Source organism: Mustela nivalis (assembly GCF_964662115.1).
Source record: "Mustela nivalis genome assembly, chromosome: 9".
NCBI classification, from domain to species: Eukaryota; Metazoa; Chordata; class Mammalia; order Carnivora; family Mustelidae; genus Mustela; species Mustela nivalis.
In genome coordinates this window covers 22,909,290-22,935,800 of record NC_139028.1, presented here as the reverse complement: position 1 = coordinate 22,935,800, position 26,511 = coordinate 22,909,290, and the positions used below count along the sequence as shown (strand labels likewise).

Below are 26,511 nucleotides of genomic sequence, written 5' to 3'. Positions count from 1 at the left end.
GTCTTAACTTGATTACAAAACCTTCAGAAAAGATGAGCCAGAGATTTGCCTACGATGTCACCTATCTTCCAACACAGGTGCCAAGGCTCCTAGAGATACTTTGCTAAGAACAAGATGAGGGAGCAGAGAACATAAGGATAATAAGTCTCCTCACGGAGGACCCGGAAAGGGTGAGGCAGGGGATGGGGAGCTCTGACATGGCTTTCTGGGGACTGCCTCAGCATCGGGACCCCACATCTTCCTTGTGATGCATCAGGATGAGCTGGTGACACCCTTCACTGTCCTAACTTCCATATGATTAAGGTACTTTCCCCACCTACCTCATGTCTTAAGCCAAAGGGACATTTTAAGTGGCGCTTCTCTCTCAGAGTTCCCCCCACCCCTCAGTTCTCAGCTCTCCCATCCTAGGGCCACCTTGCTGGCTCTCTTCCCTGAATGGCAGGGGGGACAGTCATCCACCACTGCAGGGGAGGAAGATGGGAAGGCGGGCTTGGTGGGGGAGTGGGAACTTGAGTAGTTTCCTGATTTGAGAGGAAATCTCAGGGAGACCAGATGGAAAATCTGTCTCGATTTGTACAGATAAATTACCCACACTGTGGCTTCACTGGAGGCAAATAACCCACATTCATGTGGAGAACACCCCCTTTCTATTTGTCCCCAGGCTTTCAAGAACTCAGAGGGAGTCCTGCAGCCTCAGAAAGCCAGCTCGTGGAATAAGAAGGCAGACAGTTCTGGGGAACCGGGTGTTCCCACTGGGCTATCCTGGGCATGTGCAGGAAGACTCTGCAGGCTGACGGGAAGGGGGGAAGGGTCCAGACGCCCCTCCATCAGCCTCTTCATTCTGTTCCACAGGCCTCTTCATCCCACACAGCCTGGAGGAGTCACCCTGGCCCTCCGCTGGGGCAGGGCAGGGCCACTCCACAGCCTAGCAAGTGCCATTTCCTCAGGGACTAAATGCCATCCCGGGTCCTCCTAAGGGATCTCCAGAACCACAGAAGGACTGGCTGGATAGAGGAAGCCCCTAGTCCTTGTACAACGGAAGAGGACAGGGACTTGCTCAGGTGACAACAGCGCTTCGCAGAAATGACAGTATCTGGTCCTAGACCCACCCCTAGGGCTCTTTCCAGAACTGCTACCTGAGCAGGTGGCCTCTCAGATGCGGGTCGCTGGCCCGGCTCATGGGCGTCCACGGCCACACTCACAACCCCCGCACGTTGGGGTGGGGAGGGCGCACATTCCGCAGGAGCTCTAGAGCCGCACGGAGCACCGCCTCGCTGGCTCCCCGCTCCCGGGCGGCTCCCCCTCCCGGCTGGGCCCGGCTCCAGCCCTCGCTGTGCCCTGGCAGCTGTCTGCCGCCGCCAGTGAAGGTGATTGCCATGTTTGCAGCTCCTTTCCTTGTTTGGAAAGATCTGGAGGCATGTGAGGCTGGAGGGGAAGCGGGACTGACAGGTTGTGATCAGGCTGCTCCGGAGAGGAGTCTTGGGAAGACTGGCTGGTGGCTAGAGGCTGTGCCCGCCTCTGCACCCCGCAACCCACGCCGGGCGCCCCGCCCTCGACGACCCAGTCCCGGCCCCCTCCGGGCCCCGCAGGCCCTCCCGCCGCAGACCCCAGCAGAGCTCGCCTGGCCCTCCTTCTGCTTCCGACGGACCCCTAGACAAACCCTCACCCCTGCTAGTGGCCCGCCCCCGCCCCCGCCCCCCCCCCACCCCGGGCTGTCCCTCCTGGTGTCTAAGGCAGATCTCCGCCCCGGCACCACGCCCAGTCTTCGTAGGAAGGCGCGTTCTGCTGTCGTGCCGATCCCTTTCCCCGCACTTGGAAGGACCCACCTAGACAGACATCAGTCACGTAGGGCTTTTTCTCTGCGCCTGACAAGGCAATTTGTGAGGAGCAGGGCTTTCTCTCCGGCAGGATGCTAAGTGGGAGCCGAGGAGGTGGGTGTGGGGGTGTTCTAAAGAGATACCCAAATTAAACATCCAATCTGCCATGTCCTGTGTCATTCAACGCGATTCATCTTCTCCCGGGCTCCCCGCTGGGACGGCTCCCCCCAAGCCGGGGACGTGGCGCCGCGGTCGTTAGCAGCACTGTTTATCCGCCAGGAGAACAAATGGACGCCCCGTGGTCCCCGCCCCCCCACCCCCGCCCCGTTGTCATTCATGGAGCCCGCGCTCCCGCACTCCGCGGCTCGCGGAATTCCCGCCCAGGCTGCGGGCCGAGCGGGCTGAGCGGGAGCCCATCTGCGGGGCGGGTGCGTGGGAGGAGGGGTCTGGGGCTTTCCAGGGACCCCCGCCGCCGGACACGGGCTCAGAAGCACCTCCTCCACCCCCACCCCCCCACACACACACCGCCCACCGTCTGGCCCCAATGACGCGGCGGGGGGTTGGGGCCCGATGCTCAGGGTTGTGTGTGTGCTTGAGTTTGTACATTCCAGAACATGGAAGGGACTCTATAGATTCTTCTGGGCCTGCTAACAGGCTTCCCCCGCTGCTTCCCCCCAGCTAACTGCACCCCAGACCTGCCTTGCCTGACTTCATGCCAAGGAGGAAGGGCTCTGGGGCTCAGAGGATGCACTGCCAATCCCTTGGAAGCTTTGGGGTTTTTTGTTTTTGTGTGTTTTTTGGTTTTGTTTGTTTTGATGAACCTCATATTTGCATTGTTGCTTCCCAAACTCTGAGGTCCTGGGGCTCACTGAAGAATGTGCCCATAGACCTGGAGGAGGCGCTCTGCCCAGGTTTGATAAGATGAAGATGGTTTCTAGTGGAAAACCAAAGGTGAGGGCCTCAGAAGATTAAGGGGGAAAGGTGTGTGTGTGTGTGTGTGTGTGTGTGTGGCAGGAAACCCTGAGAGTCACCGCATGGCTACTCCAACTGATGAGGGAGCAGGTGGCTGGCTGAGGACAAAGCAAGAGCTGGCGCCTTGCACCCCCCCCCTTCATCCGCTCCCCTCCATAGGTGTAGCATTCCTCAGACACCCCTGACTGCCATAAAATGATAAATAGTTAACTTGCTGAGATCACAATCCTGCAAGACAGGAGTCTCCCTTGGTTTACAAATGTCCTTGAGATTACAACAAAGAAGTTACCTTATCAATAGCCCAATTTCCAAAGACACAGAACTCAGTTCCTCAAGCCTAATGTTACCCTCCCCTCCATAAAAACCGAAGGAGGTGGAAGTAGAAGGAAAAGTAAATAAAGTTAAATTTCTTCTAAACCTAAATCTCATTAACAAGGATGCTTGATAGCAGGAATGTAACATTCCACCAGACTCCCAATTGTCTTTACTTGATAGCAACTAAGCCTTCAATATCCTGATAGTATTCTTTGCCCCAATAGCCCTTCTGAACACCCCTTTGTCCTCACCTACCCAACTCCTGTGTATATAACCAACCACTCCTAACAACCCGGGGCGGCAGCCGCAGCTCTTCCTGCCCACGAGTCCTGTCCCCGTGCTTTAATAAACCACCATTTTGCACCAAAGATGTCTTAAGAATTCTTTCTTTAGTCATCAGCTCCGAACCTCACCCCACCGAACCTGACTTAGGTTCTGGGACTTCATCACAACCATAATCAGCTCCAAGGTGCCCCCCTCTCCCTTCCCCAGGTCTAAGGATTTGCCAGCAGGCTCTCTAGAGCTCACTCTGTCCATCCCCCTGCATGCAGCTGGACCTTCCCCTAAAGCAGCACGGGGCTGAGTTCCCTTTGAAATCCTGGTTTGTGCAAAGGTAAAAGCAGCAGACACCATGGGGGATTCCAGGCTCCCTCACCGGGCATGGTAGCAAAAGCTTCCCATTTCTGATTCTATACTTTTTGTCCCAGCTTCTAGTCTCAATTCTGACACAGATTTTCTCTATGAATACAGATGGCCACACATTCTCTTTCTTCCTCAGTTTCCTGTTTCCAGCAGGGAGTTTGGATACCTTTGCCTGTCCTTCCAGATTCCTTTCTCCTTGGTCCCCAACTCTGGGTGCCTGCCTCCTGGTTTGGGGCAGCAGTGAACATGGAGAAAGGGAATCCCAGAAGTCAGTGACACAGGACAGGTTCAGGTACAAAGGCCCTGTCCCTTTGTCCTTAGAAGTTCATTGACACTTAACTCAGAGAGACTAGACTTCTCCTTTTAAGCTTCTCCTGGGTAACAGGCCAAGGAGGTAGGGGAAGCATTTTACCTAGGGCATATTTTGATTCGGAGGGGTGGTGACTTGGTGACTGAGAAGAGGCATAGCAGGCTCAGAGACCAAGTGTCTTGTCCCCCAGGCTGGGGTCCCCCTGCAATGTTCCAGAGCTGCCTGTAGGAACGAATGCCTTGTACCCCCGAGCCTCTTCAGCTGTTCCTTCAATGCCGCCAACAGGTCCTTCTAGTGGCAGCGGTGACCAGTGGTTGGGCAGGCCCGGCCAAGTCAGTGTTTGCGGGCTGGTTGCGAGAGGAATGATGAACAGGTCCGCGTGGATGGAGAGGTCCAACACAAAGCTATGCTAATTCGTCATAAGCTCTGCCTGCCGCCTTTTATATATCAACCTGAAATGTAATTATCTTTATGGCTGGCAGAGTAAATCACCAGTATGTGTCAAAGAGATTTGCTCCTGTGTTTTATTACGTAATATATTAGCTCTACAGTTTTAAGATGTCATTACTTGGCTAATCACATGAAACGTTTTCATGAGCAAACAGTTGCACTGGCGGGAGCTGGGGCCAGAGACCTATGGCGGCGAAACCCTTGCGGGAAATGCTGAGAGGTCCCAGGAGGTCATTTTTTTCAACCCTCTACCTTTAGGCTTAGCGAGGTCTAGGCAGGCAGGGGGCCTTGCACAATTTGAGGACTCTGAGAGGAAGGAGTTGGAGCAACAACTGTTTGAGAGAAGATATCCAGATGACCCAGTGATTTCACTTCGAGGTGTGTATCCAACAGAAATGAGCCCTTTGGCTTATGTCCATCAAAGAACATGGGCAAGACTGTTCAAAGCGGCTTTGTTCCTAAGAGCTGAAAACTAGAAACAACCTAAATATCACTGTAGAAAATGAACCACCTTTCCTTGGCCCTTTTAATTCCGTATCTGGAGTCTGCAAATTAAACGAACAAAATGCAGATTAACTCAAGAAGGCGTACAGGTGTTATTGACGTTAATATTTCTACAGGCACAGAGCTTCACGGAAAAGAAGTGAAAACCCAAAGAGATGGCTAAGTCCAGGCTTTATATTCCAGTATAACAAAGTGCAATACATTAGAAGAAGTGATCAGACAAAGGAACGGGGTGGGGAGGGCAGTTTCAGCTTCTGGAGTGGTAAATGGTGGGAAGGTGACTAGGAAATGCATTATTTTGCTGCTGCGCCTGAAAGCCAGAGTATGGCTTCAAACTCTTTCTTCTCTGGCTGTGAGTCTGGGGGACAAGGATAGTATGCTGTGACAGCACGTGCACAGGCTCTGCAATGAGACCCACCTGGCTCTGAATCCTGACTCTATCATTTGTTCCTTCTGTCATCTTGGATCAATCACTTAAGCCTCAATTTCTACAACCGCAAGCTGGAAATAATAATACCTCCTTTGCCTGCTATTGCGGGAAGTAACGAAAAAAACCTGAGCAAACTGATTTGGTGACTAGCATGTTCTTTCTTGCACCATCCATGCAATCTTTCAGTAAGCATCTACTGCCTTCCTGCGCCATCCCAGGCCTCGGGTGGGGAGCTGGCGCACAGCATTGCCGCCATCCATAGCATACGAGCTGTGTTTTTGCCTGCTTAGCATCTGATCTGCTGGCATTGTGACTTCCCTTTGGCGAACTGCCCCTCCTTCACCTGCTTGTTCAAGTGTTTCCACGTTGGCTAACCTCCACCCCGTTCCTTACCACCACCCCCGTCCCCAACACGGTCCAGGATATTCAACTCCCTGGCCACCGGGATTGCTTCCGGGATGGGCTCATGCATGGACCAGACTTGTTTCACGCAAGTCAGCCCTGAGACTTTTGCACAAGTCAGGCCTGAGACTTTTGCTGAAGCTCTTGAGAAAAAAGTGCTGCTTTTCCACTGCGGATGATCGACAGGTCAAATGGAGCCCTGGACCTGCTAGGGGATGTCTTCACCACCTCACTGGGAGGCCGTGCCCAAGAATAAAGACAACACAGACAGCTGACAGATGAGGAGGGAAAGTTTCCTTATGGCCTCGTTTAAGCACCCAGATCCAGCCACCACACCAGGGCTGAGCTGGGTTTCAGATACTTGCAAATTAAATAATTCTGACGACCATATTGTTCTTGAAATGAGTACCATTCGAGTTTTTTCTGGGCACCCCCATTGTGCCCAATGATTTACAGGCACCCTCTTATTTAACCCTCACAATACTCTTACGAGGGGGGTGTTGTGGGTTGAGTACATGTCCCCTCCCAAAATATATGTCAACCCAGAACCTCATAGTGTGACCTTATTTGGAAGTAGAGCTTTGCGGATGGAACGAGTTAAGATGAGGTCAGAGTGGATAGGTGTGAGCCTTAAGTCCAGCAGCTGATGCCTTTGTCAAAAAAGGAGAAGACATACAGAGAGAGCGAGAGAAGAATGTCATACTAAGGCAGAGGCAGAGATTGGAATAACACACCTAGAAGCCAAGCAGCACCAAGGTTTGCTGGGTACCACCAGAACTAGGAAGAAGCAAGAGAGCTTCCCAGAGCCTTCAGAGAAAGCACAGTCTCGCCAAACCTTGATTTCAGACTGCCGGCCTCCAGAGCTGGAGAGAGAATGCACTGCTGTAATTTGTTACAGCAGTCCTGAGAAGGGAACACAGGAGATAGCAATCAGTATTGTTGTTGAAGTGAGAAAATTCAGGCTAAAGAAGTTAAGTTAACTCGCCTGAGGTCTCGTAGCTAATTTAACCAGAGGCAGGATTCAACCCCCAGCCCTCGCCAGAGTGCTCTTAATCATTAAATGTTACACCACAGGCACATAAAAATGCCAGTTTCTTTCCTTCCGGGATCATGTTTCCTTCCTTCCCATGCATCCTCCTTGCCGAGCTTGGTGCCTGGCATTTTGTAGGTGTTTAATAACCATTCATGAGTTAGAATCACTGAGAGCCCTTACTGAGAAGGCAAAGAGGATGAGCCAGCCCTTGACCTCCGAGGGTTGCAGTGTACATGGGCTACAGAAGGAACATATGCTCAGGGCTGAGTGAGAGCTTAAAAATAAGCCGTGGAAAAGCTCTGAGACGGGAGAGCACTAGGGGCTGAACCAAGAGGAGGCTTTTTCACGAGAGATTGACCTTGACTTGGGCCCTGAAGAACATAGGAAAGAAGTAGCCAAAGACCGATCAACAAGGAGAGCCACGTGAGCGGAGGCTTGGAGGAAGGACTGAGCTGGCTACTCCTGGAGCAGAGAGTTCACACCGGGGCACAGCGGGTGATGGGCTGGGGAGCATCAGGTGGGGCCAAATCACTGAGGGGCAGGAACTTGGACATGAACTGGGAGGAGGCTCCTCGAGGGTCTTGGCAGAGGAGGTTGCTGCATGTGTCACTGCAAGAAACAGAGACTTGACGGCGGAATGTGCTCCCCACATCTCCCAGCCCCCTGCAGCCAGCAGAGCCAGGCACCTCGTAGCCAGTGTGCTACGGGTCTGAATGTCACGTCCGCTAGAAGCACAGACGAGCAAATCCCCTAGTCTCCCTTCACTCTTTGTGACAAGTGTGGCACGAGCTAAGATGGTGTCTTTGCCAGATCTGAGCTGCTTGGATCCCTGGGGACAGCTGTCCTAGAGTCATGCAAATTTTTGTGAATAAGAAACAAGCACGTATATACTAATGAGGCCACTGAGATGAGGGGCTTCAGTTACCAGGGTGCAAGCCCAGTCTCTCCTGACTGATAGAAGGCCCTGAGTGACTAAGAGCGGGAGGCTGAGGGGACTCGGGTCAGGGAAAGGGTGGAGGTGGGGAGAAAGAAAGGGTTAGGAGAGAGAGGTGTCTAGACATGTTAGCAGAGGGGAGGATGAAGTAGATGAAGGTATTAAAGAGGCTGATGAGTTCAGTGAGGCCACTGGCTGAGAGATGCTAGACCAGGGCTGGAGTGGGGAGGGAAGCTGGCTCTGATGGCAAGTGAGTGACTCCAGTTTTGTGAGGCTGGTGAAGAAATCCCGAAGGACAGTCAGGAAGCAGCGGCAAGCGTGGGAGCAGGCGAACAGGTGAGCGGCACACCCTTCTCCTCCAGGCCTTTCTCTGATGACACCGGCCACCCCAGCTCTATGGGCCAGCTGCTGGCGTGGGGCAGGGGGGTGGGGACTCTCAGGCAGTCTTCTCTTCTTGTCCCAAGGTCAACAGCAGCAACCCCCAAAGGCCTTGCTAGACATGATTTCATTCTGTTATCACAGCAGCCCTGGGAAATGGTTCTCATTACCCAAGTTTACAGAGAAAGAAATGGGCTCAGAGGAGGGGAAGCCACAGGTCATCGGTGCCGGCTGGAGCTGGATGAGCTACAGCCTGCCAGACCTCCGACTCCCAGAGCGAAGGCCACTCTCTCCCACCCAGGGGTCCTCTCCCACACACAGGTGAGGCCACATCCTAATCTCCCAAAGCCGGAGCCGGCCCAGGAAGGGTGAAGAATCGAGGAGGGCGTGCTGCCAGTTGTGTGCCCTCTGTCGGCATTCACCAACCAGGGAGCTCTTGTTTGAGGAGCAGGTGCTTCTCCAAAGCCCTGAAGCTACCAGAGGACTTTGTCACCACACCCCAGTAGCAGCTGGCACCATTTAATCATACCAACACCCAGACTGCCCAGCAAATACACTTAGGAAAACACTCCTTGAAAATATATACATAGCAAAACATTTCTTGCCCCTATGAAACAAGTCACAACCCTATCACTGAGTTCTGAGCAATAGATAATAAGCAAAAGTTTTTGAGTGAGACTTCCAAGAAACTTCCTCCAAAGACAGATGAACAATTGGTACGGGATTTTTTTTTTAATCGTACTCTCTTCTTCCTACTTCCTGCCTGGAACTCAGACTTGATGGCTGGAGCTCCTGCACACATCTTAGACCATGAAGTCTAAGAAAGCCACATGTTAAGGGTAAAACAGAAGTACCTAAGAAGTCTGTCTCTAACATCCCTTGGTATTGCCCTCCAAGCCGCAGAATGCCCAACTCTAGATTCCTGTGTGAAAAAACAAGCTCCTAATTGGAGTCAGTGTCTACAGTCAAGTCTCTTGGTAGCAGCCAGACATAAACCAACATTGGTTATGGTGGCTGATTCGGCCGCTACCCCAGGCTCCTACTTCTTTAACCATGAAACAACAACACTTCACATCTGCTTGACGGCATTTCAAATTAGGAGAGAGATCGTGGATTTTCAACCTACCATGGGAGAATTTTTAAAATAATGATCCAGAACTGGGGAAAGATCTTCTGATGAAAAACCAGAAGTCTTGAAATACAGAATTGATCATTTTAACCTCATCAAGACGAAAAAAATTTCTCAGTGGCAAAAATCACTCTGTCAAGATAGGCTAGTTATGCTGCAGCAAGAAAAAAGCACAAGTCTTAGTAGCATCAAACAACAAAGGATTCTTTCTTGCCCATGCAAGCTCTGGGTTCTCTCACAGACTGGCCAGGGTCTCAGCTCCCATGTTGTCACTACTGCCACCTTCACTTTGGGTTCCTCGGCCAGAGGCACAGCCATCATCGGCTGGTGCCAATTCCCACGGCAGCAGGAAAGAGAATGTGTGAAGCACTGGCAATTCAGACTTCGGCCCAGAGTGACAAACATGTCTCTGCCCACATTTAATTGGCCAAAGCAAGTCACACAGCTACCCCTGGTCAGTGGGGAGGAGGGGCTGGGGGGGGCAATATATAACACCTTCTCAGGGAGAAAACCTTTTGCATGCTTATGAACAGTAATCTACAAAAAGCAACAGGGTGAGCCCATCGGAAGCAGTTTTAGACATTCATCTTACAGACAAAGAGCTAATTTCTCTGGTAAATAAAAAGCATCCACAAATCATCAAGAAAATGATCACAACCAGTCGAAAAATGGGCAGAAGGTACGAACATTTTACCGAAAAGAGAATTAAGGAGGCTTTCATTCCCTCATAATAAGAAAACTGCAAATTTAAAATTGCACGTTTTTCACCCATCGGATTGGTGAAGGTGTGGGTGAACTAACCCACTCATACCTTGTGGATGGGCAGTGAAACAGTATCACTCTGTGGAAGGCAATTTGGCTTCAGGTGTCAAGGTTTAAAGTTCACAGACCTTTTGATGAGGTTCTTTTACTTTTAGAAATGTATCCTACGGGGGCGCCTGGGTGGCTCAGTAGGTTAGAGCCTCTGCCTTCGGCTCAGGCCCTGATCCCAGAGTCCTGGGATCGAGCCCCACATTGGGCTCTCTGCTCTGCAGGGAGCCTGCTTCCTCCTCTCTCTCTGTCTGCCTTTCTGCCTACCTGTGATCTCTGTCTGTCAAATAAATAAATAAAATCTTTAAAAAAAAAAAAAGAAAAAAGAAATGTATCCTACGGACGAGCTCAACACAAGGGATATGGTATTATTTTTTTAAGATTTTATTTATTAGAGAGAGAGAACACAAGCTGGGGGAGGGGTAAAGGGAGAGAGAGAAGCAGACCCCCCAGGGAGCCCGACTTGGGGCTCCATCCCAGGACCCTGAGATCATGTCCTGAGCCAAAGGCAGACAGACATCCAACTGACTGAGCTACCCAGGCGCCCCAGGACATGGTATTTCTTCAAGGTTTTTCATTGCATTGTTTGTAATAATAAATGATGGGGGAAAACTAAATGCCTTTTAATAGGAAAGTGGTGAAATAAATTATTCAAATTAAATAAATTATTTCCTTCCATCCAAGGGAGTACTACACATTTATAAAAAAAATAAAAAGTTATTTTGTAATGATATGGAATAATCTGTAAGATTTAAGGTTAAATGAATAAAGAAAGGTGCTGAACAGTGTGTATTATATGTCACTATTTGTGTAAAAAAAGGAAGAACACATATTTATAATTGTTCATATATGCCAGAAATGTCCAACAAAATATACTTAAACTGGGAAATACTGGTTGCCTCTGAGGAAAAAATAGGAATTCTTCTCTACCTTTTAAATTGTGAAATAATATGGATGTGTATTGTCTAACAATAAAATTAAAAATTAAAAGTAGAAAGAGCTGACCTAGCCATTCCAGTCCTAGGTATATATCCTAAGGGAATAACACACATCCACACAAAAACTTGTGCGTGAATATTTGTAGCAGCATTATTCATAATGGTAAAAGATAGAAACAACCCAACTGTCAGCTGATGAACGTATAAACAAAATGTGGTATAGCTAATACAACCAATCATTATTCGGCCATAAAAATGAACAAATTGCTCTCAAATCAATGTGGTACATCACACCATGAGAGAAAGGATAAGGACCACATGATCATTTTAATAGATGCAGAAAAAGCATGTGACAAAGTTCAACATCCATTCCTGATAAAAGCCCTCAACAAAGCAGGTTAGAGGGAACACACCTCAGCATTATTAGGCTATGACACGGAGCTAAGAGTATGATGCTAAGTGAACTAAGTCAGTCAGGGAAAGATAATTGCCATATGATTTCCCTCATATGTGGAATTTAAGAAACAAAGGCACAAAGGAAAAACAAAGCAAGAAAGAGACAAACCAAGAAAAAGACTCTCGATAGAGAACAAACTGATGGCCACCAGCGGGGAGGCAGGTGGGGGGTGGGTGAAGCAGGTGAGGAGATTTAAAAAAAAATGGAAAGAATTATTGATCCATGCTAAAACCTGGATGAACTTTGAAAAAATTATGCTAAAGGAAAGAAATCAAACACAAAAAAGCCACATATTGTATGATTCTGTTTAAATGAAACTTCTAGAATGGGCAAATCTAGAGAGACAGGAAATAGATTTGTGGTTGCCTGGGGTGGAGGGCAGGTTTGAGGGGGAAATGGGCAGTGACTACCAATGAGTGCCATATTTCCTTTTAGAGTGATGGAAATATTCCAAAATTGATTGGGGTGATGTTTGCACAACTCTGTGAATATATTAAAAATCATTGGATCTCACACCTCAGATGGGCAAGTTGTATGCTGTGTGAGTTAGATCTCAATAAACCTGTTTTTTTAAAAAAGGAGAGAAGAAAAAAAAAAAGGCCTATGAGACAAATGCCTAAGGACACATGTCACTAGATCTGCCGTGACTCACTTTTTCAGGGTCTGTGCAAATAGTTCATTCATAAAACCTCAAAAGAAATCCCACAAGACAGCTGTCATTCTGGGTCCCCCAAACATAGACTTCCGTGCAGGTAGCTTCGTTGGGGAAGCGATCCCTGGAGAAGCCACGGTGGGAAGAGAGAAACAGGGAAGGAGAAAGGCCAACCCAGAGGTAAATGAGCTGGTTACGGGTAGAGGCAACCGAGGCTCAGTCCCGCCGGGGAACCCCTGCGAACCATGCAAAATGAACCACGACAAGGGAGGAATGGGAGAGAGAACTGAAGGGAGTAGCAAGTGAAGCCAGGCGCTACGTGGCCACGTCTGCTGTGGCCACCAGAGGTGCCACAGCAGCAGAACAGCAGGCCAAGAGCGGAGGATGGTGGTGGGCAGCCTGTGAGCCCCTCTGGAGCCCTCACTCCTCGCTCCGCTCCGCAGAGCTCTCCCTCTTACATGGTTCTCCGTCTCTGCTGGGAGAGGCTCAGCGCCATTTCCAAAACCCAGACCCGTCCTCAAGTACCACCTGCCTTTGTGGATTCTCAAAAGCTGCGGCTGAAGGCCACTGGATGCACCAGACGCGTTGTTTTTGTTTTTGTTTTTGTTTTAAAACAGGAGCATCGAGAGCCAGGCCTGGCACATGGAGAGCCATGAGGCTGTGCGCTGCTGTTAAGTCAACAGTGAGGAGAGACTATAAAGCAAAGCGTCTCCTCACTGTAAAGGGGCTCTGAGGGCAGTGTCCTCAGAGAGTCTGAGAGGTGCGCTGAGTCATGGGGGCCTTGCTGGCATACGTGTCATGCCTTAGATGTGGGCATTTTTCATGGGACAATAGACATTCAAATGTAGAGCATGATAATACATAGGCAGCATGTGGGGTAAGTAAGTAAGGGGCAGGGCTCTCTCAGAAAATATTCAGCCTCTCCCCAGCCAGTCCCCCCTCTATGCTGGTTCCGTGGCACTTTCCAGTGTCTTAAAGGAAGCCTAGAGGCTGACTCCATCCCCCCTCACTGGGGAGCCTGGAAGACAGTGCTCTTTGTGCCACAGCCCCCGGTGCCCGCAGCTGACGATGCCCGGGGAGGGGGGCTGCCCGCACCCCCCACCCATGCTTGCAGGAGGGGAGATGGCCTTGTGAAGCAGGGGACACATTCCTTGTGAACCAAGCTGCCCCTGAAGCTCAGGCCAAAGTTCTGAGACAGAAGGGGACTGACCAGGCTCTGGCTAATGTCACCATCCCAGCAGGACACTCTCTCAGGAACAGCACAGCCCTATGAACCCCCTAGGCCCCATCACTCTGTTCACCAGCCAGCCACCCTCGGGTACAAGCTGCCTTCAGGGTTAAGGGTCCCCCTTACCTCCAAAACCTAGAGCCACCTTCTTCTCATCTGCTTAAGGTTCAACAACTCCGGTGGGGGCCGGGTGGGGGAAGCTGTTTTTCCCTAAACACTCCATCCCCACAAGCCTGCGTTGCTCCTCTTCTGAACTAATGGAGAAGGTGATGTAGAGACAGACGCAGAGATGGGAGTGAAGTGGCCACAAGCCAAGGAACACATGGAGCCCCCAGAAGCTAGAGGAGGGAGGCAAAGACCCTGCCCTAGAGCCTTCCGAGGGAGCACGGCTCAGCCACCACTTTGCTTTCAGACCTCTGGTCTCCTTTCTGGGAGAGACTTGGCTTCTGTCCTATTAAGGCACCAGTGCGTGGTAATTTGTCACGGCAGCCCGAGGAAACAACTTCAGCCCCCTTACTGAAGAACCCCCCCCACCCCGAATAAAAAGTGTTCCTATGCGTGAGCACGGCTGGCCGGTGAGCCACACACACAGATCACTTAAAGCCTCGATGCCCAAACTCAGGCTCCTATGTCCCTCAAAGGTCTGGTGAGCACATGAAGACACCCGCCAAATGTGGCTTGCCTCCGATTTACTCAAAGGTTCTCAGGAGAAAGTTCAGTGATTTGACTGGAAGGTAATTTAAAACAAAGAAATACACACAGTGAACAGCGGCGGGGCAGGAGGGGATGCAAAATTTTTTCGGATAAGAAAGTTGCTTCGAGGGGCGCCTGGGTGGCTCAGTGGGTTAAAGCCTCTGCCTTCCGCTCAGGTCATGATCCCAGGGTCCTGGGATGGAGCCCCGCATCGGGCTTTCTGCTCCGCAGGGAGTCTGCTTCCTTCTCTCTGCCTACTTGTGATCTCCATCTGTCAAATGAATAAATAAAATCTTTTTTTTAAAAAAAGTTGCTTCGATGGAAAGCTGGGGTTATTTTGGGGCTCCGCTCCCAGACGCCCCTGGGATCCCTATCGCCTGGGATGTCCACATTCACCCCTGTGGACAGAGATCTCCCCCAGCAGGAAATCCAGAGTGACAGGAGGTGGCTCTGCAGATATCCCACGAGGAGGCTCAGCTCCTGGTACCTGCTGGGCTTCCCAGAAGCTGTTCCTCAGCCTGAAGGCTCTCAGGGAGGTGCCCTGAGGGGAGGCGGATCTGGCCACGGACCCTGGACCAGGCAGGATAGAAGCTCATATGACTCCCAGCCCTGACCCCAAGCTCTTGAGAAAACTGCCTTAAGTTGGTGGTGTCTGGTGGTCTGCTCGGTCCAAGGAGCCCCCGCCCCCAGCCCGGGCTGGACTAAGGAAGCCTGAGGATCCAGCAAGCCCGTCCCCACCATGCCACCAGGAGGACTCCTTTCCATGGAGGGGGTGAGGAGACCAGGCTGGCAGGGAAACTGTTCTTTCCTAGGATGGACAGAGGGGACCAGTTGCCTCGGATTGGGAGAAAAAGAGAAGCCCCCTTTCCGACACAGGTGTCCTCAAGACTTTGGGGGCTCAGAGCCCCCACTTCAAGCACTGACCCCGAGGCCTCAGAGCTGAACGGAGGGCAGGAGGCAGCAACGGTCACAGGCCAGGGCCCCTCCACCCACTCCTCCCGCCAGGTCTGCACTCCGAGGGAGGCCGCTTGGAGGTTGGCGCCAGGCTCTGGAGTTAAATGTTGACATCTGAAGAGTGGGAGTCGTCGGCGTGTTTTATTGGTGTTAATGTGATGTGGGCAGGGTTCGCAACTCCCTGAACTGTTCTCTGGAATACAGCAAGTGAAGGCACAACGGGCCTCCTCCCTCCCTCCTGCCACTCAACTTGGGATTTGATTAAAAGCATCTTCCTGGCAAGGACGACAGAATTGCCTGACTAGCCTGTGGCCCCAGTGCCTGCGGTGCGGGTAAGGGAGGGGGGGGGGCACTGGCTCCCTCTGCCCCGCCTCCTTGCCTTTCTCCCTGGGAGCTGGAGGTGCCCCAGCACTCCAAACTTCTCCCTATACACCTGCCCTCCCCACATATCTGAGCCCCAGATGCCTCTCCTGCCCTCGCCGCCCTCTCCCTCACTCCCCATCCTTTTGGCACAGGCCCCTCTGGGCTTCCCTGTCTCCCTCTGGCATCGGATCCAGTGATTACTTCCGCTACCTGGGCAGGTAGGAACTAACCCTCCCACACACACCACAAGGGCTGTCTCTCTGATCCGAGCGTTCCCTGCTCCGCTCTGGAAGCTGCGTGCCTCTCACATCAAAAACCAGGACAGAGAGGAAGGGCCTCAGGAGGCCCGGCCAGGCTGCATTTCTCTGGTCCCACCACAGAGAGAGGAGCTGGGGGGCCTCGAAGGGCCTGTGAGGTCATCCAGCTCAGAGGCTCAAGGTTAGCAGCCCGGAGACTACAAACAGGCCCCTGGGAAACTACCATTTTCACACTGCTGGTAGGTTTGGTGATGGCTTTCCTTGTTCTTCCTGTATTTGAAGACCTTCCAGTCAGACATTCCCCCTTGCCCCTCCTGCACGGCCCCCAGGGCCCCAGCCTGTTCCCCTTCTCACTACAGTGTCTCCTCAGCCCCTTGCTTACCGCCATGCATCACCTTTCCCTCCAGTTGTGTCCTCCCAGATGGGCTGCCCAGTGCCCAGTTCCTCTGTGGGTCACACAGCTGGTCTCCTCTGAGAACAACCTTCTTTGTCTCACCCTTGGTTTTGTGGGGAGGACTGCCCCGGTTTTTCCTAGAGGTCAAACTCCAAGCCTGCTCAGGCTGCGCCATGAGGAGGCCTCCCTGTGGAGGCAGGTGCATGAAGGCAAGCCAGGGGTGTGTACACACGTCTGATGGTGTAGGCACCCCAACACATGTATTCAGCCTCAGCTTTCTAGATAGTGGAGACTAATCCCCAAGAGAAGTTTCCAGAATCCAGTCATGCTGTGCCTCAGCCCTGTCTACACCACGTCCAGAATGGCTACTCGGAACTGAGCAGTCACCACTGCCTGGGCGCTAAGCTAAGGGCTTTACATGTACCATTTTACTTACTACTTGTAACAACCCAACATTTTACAGATAAGAAACTGAGCAGCTCGACTCAAGGTAACAGAAAGCAACTGACCAACTAAGACTCTGCACCAGGTTTATCCGAGTCCACAGCTCACGGTCAAATACGTCTGCTTGAGGCACGCTGGACATACGCCTGGGGCAGTGAGCAAAGTGTCCACAGATGGTTTCCTTCCAACTCTTCCCATTAAAAAATTCTTTTTTTTTTTTTCACATTTTATTGTGGAAAATTTCAGAAGCTGGTAAAATGAACCCCCATGTACCATTAGCTAGCTTCAAAACTTACCAACATTTTGCTAATCTCGTTTCATCTATTCTCCCAGACACAGATTTTTTTTTCTGCAGTATTTTAAAGCAAATCTCAGACATCATTTCATTTCACCTGCAAAGCCTTCAATCTGTATCTCTAGCAGATAAGGACTTCTTTTCCTTTCTCCTAATTACCATACCATTAACACGCCTAACAAAATTAGCAATGGCTCCATAGCATTATCTAACACTCAATCTAGGTTTCCCCAATTGCCTCAAAAACGACTTTTCACAGCTGGTTGGTTCAAGTCAGGACGCAAACAAGGCCGGTCCATTGCCTTTGGCCAATGTCTCTTGAGCCTTCCCAGTCATGAACTGTCCCCCACGCACGCCCACCCCCGCCCCCGGCCTTGTTCAAGCAGGCCGCCTGTCCTGTAGACTGTCCCACATTCTGACCGATGGATCCCATCCTCACCGTGTCCAACCGCCTCTTCAACCCCCGAGAGAGAGCATCTCCAAAGTACCAAATAGATCGCACTGCTCCCTGGATTAAAATCCCTCCGTTGGCTCCTTCTTGTCCTGGAAAGTAAGTCCACACCCCTTTCTTGGCCCACAGGGACCTGCCATGTAATTTGGCTCGGGGTTCCCTCTCGGTTTCACCTCCCTCCCTTTTGCCTCCTCCTATCCCAGTCCTGTTGGCTCCCTTTCCTGCCTTTGCCACCTGGGGGCCAGTGCAGACATGGTTCCTTCTTGCCAAAATGCTCCCCCTCAGCTCCGTCACCAGCCAGCCCTTCCTCACCCTCCTACCCACTGATGGCCTGCCCTGGCCACCCTCCCCCAGTGGCTCCCGCCTCCGTCTTTTTGGTGACGGAGAATCTGCAGCTCTTTTTTGCTCTTCGTTTCCTTGATTTTTAACAGCCTCCTCCCTCCTCTGCCATCCAGAAGGCAGGCTTTCTGCGGGCAGGGCTGCGTCTGAGGCCTAGAACAGGGCTCAGCGCATAATAGATGCTCAAACAGCTCATGGCTGATGGGACTAATGGAAGGGAGAGAAGGAGAGAGAAAAGGGTGATCTTTCAAAGAATTCACAGTCTGGTTGGAGAGGCAGGAAAACAAGGAGAATGCAAGCCCTTTCGATCAATCAGTCAATATCTATTAAGCACCGACTAATAACCTCCACACGTTTCCAGGCACGGAGGGGATATCGTGGGTGTTAACAGCACTCAGTTCACTGATAACCGGGTGATGCTCTCAGTCTGGGAGGGAGTATTTGCTTCAGGCTTCAGGGGGGAGGAAGTCCTGAACTGATCCTCCATCAGCAAAACCCCCTCAGGCTTCCATGGTACCCTGGGTTCCAGAGGATGCCTGGGAGGCAGGCCAGGCCAGGCCCATGTTATGCTGAAAACAAATGAGTACATTTGAGAGACAGGGTCCCGTGGCCAACAGGGGACAGAATTGGGACAGGAGCTCACAGGGTTGTCACCCCGCCCTTCCCTACTGGGCAGGCAGGTGTAGTGAGAAGGGCAGAAGCAGGGAAGGGGGCGGGGACCACCTGAGCGAAGGGCAGGTGGACACAGGAGCAGAGGCCAGGAAAGGTGATTTGGGAGGCTAGAACTGTGTTCCCAGCCCAGAACTGTGGAATCCCAGAACTGTGGAACTGAGGTGGCGCATCTCATTAGGCTGGGGTCCGGAGCCTAAGAGAAAGAGCAGGAGAGCCCCCGTGCTTGGCCCTGGGCTGCAGCTTCTGGAATCGCCATGCGCTGAACCTTGGGCTCCCTACTTTATGGCTTAGTTATTTTTAATTTAGACAAAAGACCTCACTTGGCCCTTTATGGTCTCATCCAGTGGAGTTTTTTGTCTTTTTACCAGCGCTGTCTGTTTTAACTGTTTTGATCTCTACTATTTTATTAAGTAATCATTTTGCCTTTTTTTTTTTATACCTCATCTCATTTATTTTACTTCTTTTTTCTCCTTTGCTTTTAAGTGCAAACGGAGAGGTGGCAGCATCATCAAGATGAGGCCATGAAGGAGTCTAATGAGACCTGGGACCCCAGAGCATGCATCCTGGCTTAAGATGTGGTCCCCCAGGAAAGACCAATGTTCCCATTTTAAAATGACCTGTTTCAGCAGCACAGAGATTCACAGGGCCAATGACCCTCACAGGAGAAGATAAGATTAGCCCCTCCACAGGCCAGAAAACTTACTGGAACACAGGGCCTTTTAATTTATTTCTGGAAGGGTAAGTGACATAATGATGAATCCATTTTGAAATGAAGACACTTGATTAAAACTTTAGCTTGTTCTTATTGTCAGCTACGTGCAAAGCAGACTGCCCACCCCAGCCCCAAACCCCACCCCAGGGCTGAGGTGAGAGGCAAAATTCTCCACAGCAAACATTTCTGGGTAATATGGGACAGGCCTACTACCTTTCAGCACAGGTGCATCAAAACGTCTCCCGTCCCCCACCTGAGTTCAAATGTCCTTCCATTCTCATGTTTGGAGTTTTATTTGGACATGTGGGCACCTTTGAAAAACACGGTGTTGGCTCCGCTTTGAAATTTACATAAATGGTTTCACGCTACCAATTCCATTCTGTCTCTTACAATTCCTCCCTCTGGGTTGCTTGCTAGATCTCCCCAAGTTGCTCAACGCAGACGCAGTTCATTACCACTGACTGCCCCATGGTATTCCATCATCCGCTGAGGCCACATTTTCTCTAAACACCCCCCACCCCACCCCGCCCTGTGAAGGATGCCGGGCTGGCACGGATCCTGACCACAGCTCACACCTCCTTGCACATGTCTCCCATGCACCTGCTAGAGACTCCACGAAGCTGTACACCCATAGCGTGTGAGGGGCAGCGATGGGGTACCAGACCGTCTGTACCAAGGTCAGCGGGTTTCTCTGTGCATGACTTACACTTCGCATCAGTAGGAACCGAAGGCTTTCTCTTTCCTGTGGCCTCACAGATTTTCTAATTTTTGCCAATCTTGTGGGGCAGTGGGGAGGTTGGTAAAAGGATACCTTCTTATTTTGTGTTAAAGAAATTAAGCAACTTTTATTTTATTTTATTTGACAGAGAGGGAGATCACAAGTAGGCAGGGAGGCAGGCAGAGAGGGAGGGAGAAGCTCTCTGCTGAGCAGAGAGCCCGATGTGGGGCTCGATCCCAGGACCCTGAGATTGTGACCTGAGCCAAAGGCAGAGGCTTAATACACTGAGCCATCCAGGCGCCCCAAGCAACTTTTTGTATAGCTATCAGCACTTCAAATGGCCACTTCTATAAACGGCCTGTTTATATCCTACTTTCCTTTTTTTCTTTTAGATACTTATGTTTTTCTTATGGATCTGCAGTTTTTTGCATATGCTGGATATTAAACATTTGTCAGTTGTCGACTTCCAAAATATATCTACTCCCAGTCTGCTACTCCTGTTAACTTTGTTTATACTGTTTAAAAAAAAAAAAATCTCTAACGTCAATGTGATCAGATCTTTTTATTTTGTGCTTTATGCTTTGTGTCTGGTTATTTTTTAAATCGTTTCCAAGAAATGCTCACTTTAAGGTTCAGGGTTTTGTTTTTTTTTTAACACACTTTCTTCCATTTGTGTTTATAACTTTACTTTTCACATTTAGGTCTTTCTCTACTTGGAAATTTTTTTTAAATCTAGTGTTGAGTACCAATCCAACTTAATTCATTTCCAAAACAGTGAAGCATCTTTTTTTCTGATGACTTCTACAAAATAATTCATCTCTTACCGATTTGTTACACCACCTCTCATAGGGAGTTCATATATATATATATATATATATATATATATATATATATATATATTTTTTTTTTAAATTTAGACTTGGTTTTTGGGGGGTTTTGTTTGTTTGTTTGTTTTTTAAAGATTTTACTTATTCATTTGACAGAGAGAGTGAGAGAGAGACAGAGCACAAGCAGGGGGAGTGGGAAAGGGAGAAGCTGGCTCCCCACTGAGCAGCGAGCCCAATACTGGGCTTGATCCCAGAGCTCTGGGATCACGACCTGAGCGGAAGGCAGACACTTAACTGACTTAGCCACTCATGCGCCCCTAGACTTGTTTTTATCCAGTTTATTTGTGTGTGTCTAGGTCTGTTTCTGGTCCCTTATTCTGTTCCGTTGGCTTATTTGTCTGTCCCTATGCCAATAACACACTGCTTTTATTATTACACTTTTATTGTAATCGGTTTATCAGCAGAACAAATGTTGCTTCTTTGTTGCTTCTTTTTTAATTGGATTAGCTATTTGTGGATCTCGATTCTTCAATAGAAATTTTACACTCACTTTGTTTAATTCCCCAAAAATTCCTGCTGGAATTTAATTGAATGTAGAAATTAATTTGGGGCTAATAGACATCTTTCCAAAATTAAGTCATTCCAAACATGGATATAGTATTTCTTTTTATTTAGGTCTCTCATTTAATGGTTTTTGTAAAGTTTAATGCTTTTTTTTTTCCTCCTTGGTGGTCTTGGGCCTTTGTTGTTAATGCTTGAGGCCTTTGTGATTTTCAGGGCTATTATCTAGATACAGGTCTGCTATCCTCTCTGGTGACCCTAGGAGAGGCCTGGAAATGTGTCTGTGCTGTTGCAAAATTGCGAGAAAGTAGAGTATTTTAACCACAATCAGTCCAGACTGCGCTATCTCCATCCCAGCTTCCCCTCCACGGCAACACGGGGGTGGGGGGTGCTCAGGATATCTTTTCGAGCTAGCGTCTTCATTTTCTTCAGATATATACCCAGTAGTGGAATCACTGGATCGTAGGGTGGTTTATTATGAACTTTTTGAGGAGCCTCCAGTAATCCTATTTTCCACAGCAGCTGCACCAGTTTGCACTCCCACCAACAGCACACGAGACATCCTTTCCCTCCACATCCTATTAGTCTGTTCAGGCCTTTTGTTTCTCTTGTGTTGATTTCACCATTATTTTCCAGAAATCTGCACATTTCATACAGGGCCAACTGTATATATATATACTTGTATATACATTATCTTGTGCTAATATTGTATTTATATTTTAAAATCTTAGTTCTACCTCACGGTCTTTCTTCCTGCCCCTGGGAGAGGACCCTTGGCTCTCACCCTCCGAGGCTCTACAGAGTTGAATTATTTCTGCAGTGTATTTTAAAATCTGCTCTCTTGTTTTCTTGATGTTTATTTTACGGGTCTTTTAAAGGATGTTCATTTTGTCTTTTCAGGGAATTTTCTGTTTTTAGTACTCATTTATACTGTTTTTGCTGTTCTTGGCATCATTCTTCATTTCACTGATTTCTTTTCTAATCTTATTTTCTTCTTGCTTGGGCTTTCTCGACTGCTTGGTTTTTTTTCCCCCCTCCTTTTGATTTGAATACATGACTCATTTGTTTTCAGCCCTTCTTGTTTCCTGACAGATGTATTTAAGCTATAAATTTTCCTCACGGGACTGCTTTAGCTGTAGTACATAAATTTTGACAGGTAGAGCTTTCTTTGACATTTAATTCTAAGTAATTCATCATTTCCCTTAAAACTTTCTCTTTAGTCCAAGGGCTATTTGGCAGTATGTTCTTATTTTTCCCACATGTGGGATATTTGGGCTATTTTCGTGTTTTTTTTTTTCCTAAGATTTTATTTATTTGAGAGAGAGGGAGAGAGAGCATGAGCAGGGGAAAGGCAGAGGGAGAGGCAGACTAAGCAGGGAGCCTGATGCATGACTCAGTCCCAGGTCCCCAGGAACATGACCTGAGCCAAAGGCAGGTGCTTAACGGACTAAGCCAAGCAGGTGCCCCTGAGCTATTTTGGTTTGGTTTGGTTTTGGTCTCTTCCCACCTCTTTTCTCTCCTGAGTGCTATCATGTTGACATGATCTGGATTTTAGTTCCAGATTGTGCCAGAGAGTCATCATTTATATAAGCAACAGTAAAGTCTAATAAATTCTTTTGCACTATTTGTTTTATATCTGCTTCTTAGATTCTCTCTTTTTTTATTTGCTGGAATACATTCTGCATACTTCTTTATGTCTGAGGATATCTTTAATTTGCCCCCATTTAAATATTTAGCTACACAGAGACTTCAGCAGTTTCTAGCTCTCACCTGATTGTCATCTCATTGTCACTACGATTCCTCCTTATTTATAGGTGATCTGCATGGAAGTTTTCTCTCTGAGATGCACTTAAATGTCTCCCTAATTGGTCTGTAAATGAGGTTTTTCTTCTTCATCTTGTTCAGCACTGTCTTAACCCCTTCCCCTCTGAAGGTATATATGTCCTTTTAATTTGGGAAAAGTTGGCACCTGGGTGGCTCAGTGGGTTGAGCCGCTGCCTTCGGCTCAGGTCATCATCTCAGGGTCCTGGGATCGAGTCCCACATCGGGCTCTCTGCTCAGCAGGGAGCCTGCTTCCTCCTCTCTCTCTGCCTGCCTCTCTGCCTACTTGTGATCTCTCTCTGTCAAATAAATAAATAAAATCTTTAAAAAAAAATTTGGGAAAAGTTAAGTTACTGCCTCTTTCAACATTTTCTCCTTTCTATGCATGCTTTTTTGTTTTTCTTCTCCATCAGAGACACCTATTAGTGACTGTACTCCCACCCTCCATGTCTTAATGTTCCCACAGCGTTTCTCTCTACCCCTGGGAGAGATCCTTGAGATGTAATTATCCTTGGAAGCTCCACAGAGTTGGGTTTAGTTGGTCCGGAAGGGTCACTGGGCTGCAGGGAAGAAGAGCTTCAGCCCCAGAGTTCCCTCCTGAAACCCCCTTGGCCCTTACAAGAGTGAGGAGGGAGTGGTTCCCACTCATCCTCCTCCCGATGGGCTGGGCCAGATGCCGGTGCAGGAGGCACAAGGAGCCGCCACTGTGCCTGTCCCTCCGCTGTCAGGAGAGGCTTGGGCAGGACAGCAGCACGACCCTCACTAGGCTGACTGCTGCAGCAGACTTCCTTAAGTTTGCAGAGGGCTTTCCCATCCTCTGTCTCTTACCATGATAGCTCTCCGAAGTAAGTAGGCAAAGGATTGCTCCTTCCTATTGTGTCGACAAGGGCACTGAGGTCCAGCGAGGTAAAGTCATACACTAAAGGCTGCCCCATGACCCCAAATTGGTGGTCTACAAGGACTACCCTCTACTACCTCATGCTGACGAATGGTGGTTACAGGGGTGTACACGCACAGAAACGCATTCACATGCGGATGTCCATTAGGGGTTTACATGTCCATGGTGTCGGCCTTCCTGGGCACAAGAAGCCAGTGTGAATGCCATATGCAGGGGGAGCTGTCTCCTGAAGCCGGGCCCAAAGGCTCCCAACTCTGTTGCCTGGGAGTTCTAGCCACGCCCATTATCTGCAGTCCGGTCCTCGCCAAGTACTCTCTCCACCCCCTCCCAACCTCCGCCTCCAGAAGAGGTCCTCATCCTGGGCTGAGATCGGCAGCACACCATTCTTGCTGCCAGCAGAGCTCTGTGGGCACGGGGCAGCTGCCCCATCCTGCAGAAGCGGTCCCGCTCACACCGCCGCGTGCTGGGCCCCTGCCCGCAGCTCCAGCCTCTCGTCCTTTCCTTGACACAGACAGCAGGAAGTTCACCTTGGATCTGACCTGCATCTCTCCTAAAGAAACAGCCCCTTGTCTCCATCTGAATTCACCAGGATGCCCCCACCCCTACCCTGGAGCCCTCTTCTCCTGCCAGCCCAGGACGGGCCCTTTGCCCATCAGGGGAGAACAAGGCTCATTCCCCTCCAGGTGGGGTTCAGGGGTTCGGGAGATGCCTTTCTTGCCTCTAACCACCTTCTGCTCTAACACAGCCATCATCCACAGGCCACAGTAGCGAGTGGGGAGTCAGAGCTGCCGTAGTGGCTGTCAATTTTCCAGCTGGGCTTATCTGTCTGTACTCTCACATGGCGTTCTCTTGTCAGAGGAGCCAGGGGCTGTGTGTGACAACCAGGCTGACTAAATGCTGCCTCCTGTCCACCCGCCCACCCCCAATCCCCTGTCCTTTTGCTGAGGACAGCCGAGCCTCCCCTGGAAATCGCCCTGGCTTCCATGGAAGATGTTGGTCCATTGTCAACTGTCCTTAGCTGATTAGTGCCTTACTCCAAATGCCTGGGGCCATCTCTCCAGAGAGAGAAGTGGGGGGTGGCGGGGAGGAGAGAAAGAGAGAGAGAGAGAAAGAAGACAAGTCTCATCTCCCCTGTGCCCTTTGCTGCCTGAGCTGCTGGTTCTGGGAAGCTCTGGGTGCGGGAGGCAGGAATGGAGGGAGCAGGGTGGGGAGGTGGTCCAGGTGAGGTTAGGGAAGCATGGAAAGGAAAAACCACAGAAGTCAGGAGTTTTGAGGACTGTGAGCCTAGGATCGTGGCTTCCAGATGTTGATTCCTAAATTTTTCCAGACATCGTGTGATCATCCTCCACATGCCATCACAACCCATGGTGGCTCTCCAAGCTCCGGTGGCAGGAGCGGATAAGGCAGCCTGTGTATTTTCACTGAGGCAGGAGAAAACGTGTGTTCCAGCGGGCCCTTGGTGAACACATGGTGGTACGTACCTGAGGTCTGGGACCTGGGTTCCCCCAGGGACATCTGTGGCTTCCGTGAACACGAGTGGACCACACCAGACCCAAGAGCCATCATATAAATATGCACCTTGTTGGCAAGGAGTCCTGGAAGGGAGTGTGGCTCTGTCGCTGTGAGTCCTTCTCCATGGCTGGAGGAACAGCCCAGACTTTGCTAACTCAACGGAGTCATTGGCCCCATCCCATTGTCTCCTTCCACCTTTTTCAGCAGTCCTAAGACAGCCAGTGTTCTTTTCAACTCTCCAAATAAGAAAGCTGAAGCTCAGAGGCCAGACGGCTTTCTCTAGGTAGCCCCCAGCAGGCAGCAGCACCAAGACTCAGAACCAGATCTCCCAAGGGTGGCGCCAAAAATCCCACCATGACCCAAGCTAGAACCGACAGTAGCCAAAACGGTGGTCCCCGCTGAGGTGCATGCTGCTCATTTGCCAGGTGCGCCAAGAACAGAATGGTCAGGAGCGGGGAGGTCCACCCAGCCCTCCCAAACACGAGTTCTCTGGTGCCCTTGGCTTCCTTCCCGGGCAGCCTTGAGCTGAGCTGGCTCCCGTTAGACATGGTCCCCAGTGAACACCAGCTGCAACACCAACTCTCCCGCACACTCACCCTCCACTGCCACCTGCGAGCATGTGCTCCAGCACTCTCTCTGCCCCATCCGCATGCCATGGGAATCCATTCAGATCTAGTCAGCAGAGCAGTAGGGAGAAGAGGATAAACCTGTATTTCTCTTCGTCTCTCTTCTCGTGAAAACAAGAGGACCCGTGCAAAGCCTCATCCAATATTCACTAGGAGCCATCCTGACATGATCCCAGGAAAATAAGTCCTTTTCAAACCCACGGTTCCGGTGCTTCCTCTCCCGCGACCGAGCAGGCAGAGCGGGCCGCGTGCGGGGCTCCGCGGCTGGCGAAGGCACTCAGCGGCAAGGCTTAATTATGATTCATGGAGTTGCGTTGTGGAGATGGTTTAAAGCCACTTAATTAGTGTAGGAATATACCGCCATAATTATCCTGAAATATGACCTAATTAACCTATGGAAAAGCCAGACCCACTGCTCGGGAATGCTGGAGACATTAGCAGTCTACTAATACACTCAGTCTGCTCGGGAGTGCAGCATTGGGGGTATAAGGGGCTGGGGGGCACAGACAGAGGAGAAGAGGGTTTGCCCTGAAGGGTGATGATGTTTAAACTGTGCGAAGTAGGTAGGGAAAG

General features: G+C 50.1%; 2 long non-coding RNA genes across 3 annotated transcripts in view; one reads left to right on the top strand and one right to left on the bottom strand.

The window, feature by feature from the left end:
• The window catches only part of LOC309840968, a 215,419-nt gene that overhangs the window by 52,853 nt on the left and 136,055 nt on the right, over nt 1-26,511 (bottom strand). The window lies entirely within an intron of this gene.
• On the top strand, nt 1,354-4,484 carry LOC309840605. Its single transcript, XR_014298692.1, has 4 exons — nt 1,354-1,419; nt 2,673-2,768; nt 3,597-3,717; nt 4,342-4,484. It is a non-coding gene; the product is annotated as an uncharacterized lncRNA (long non-coding RNA).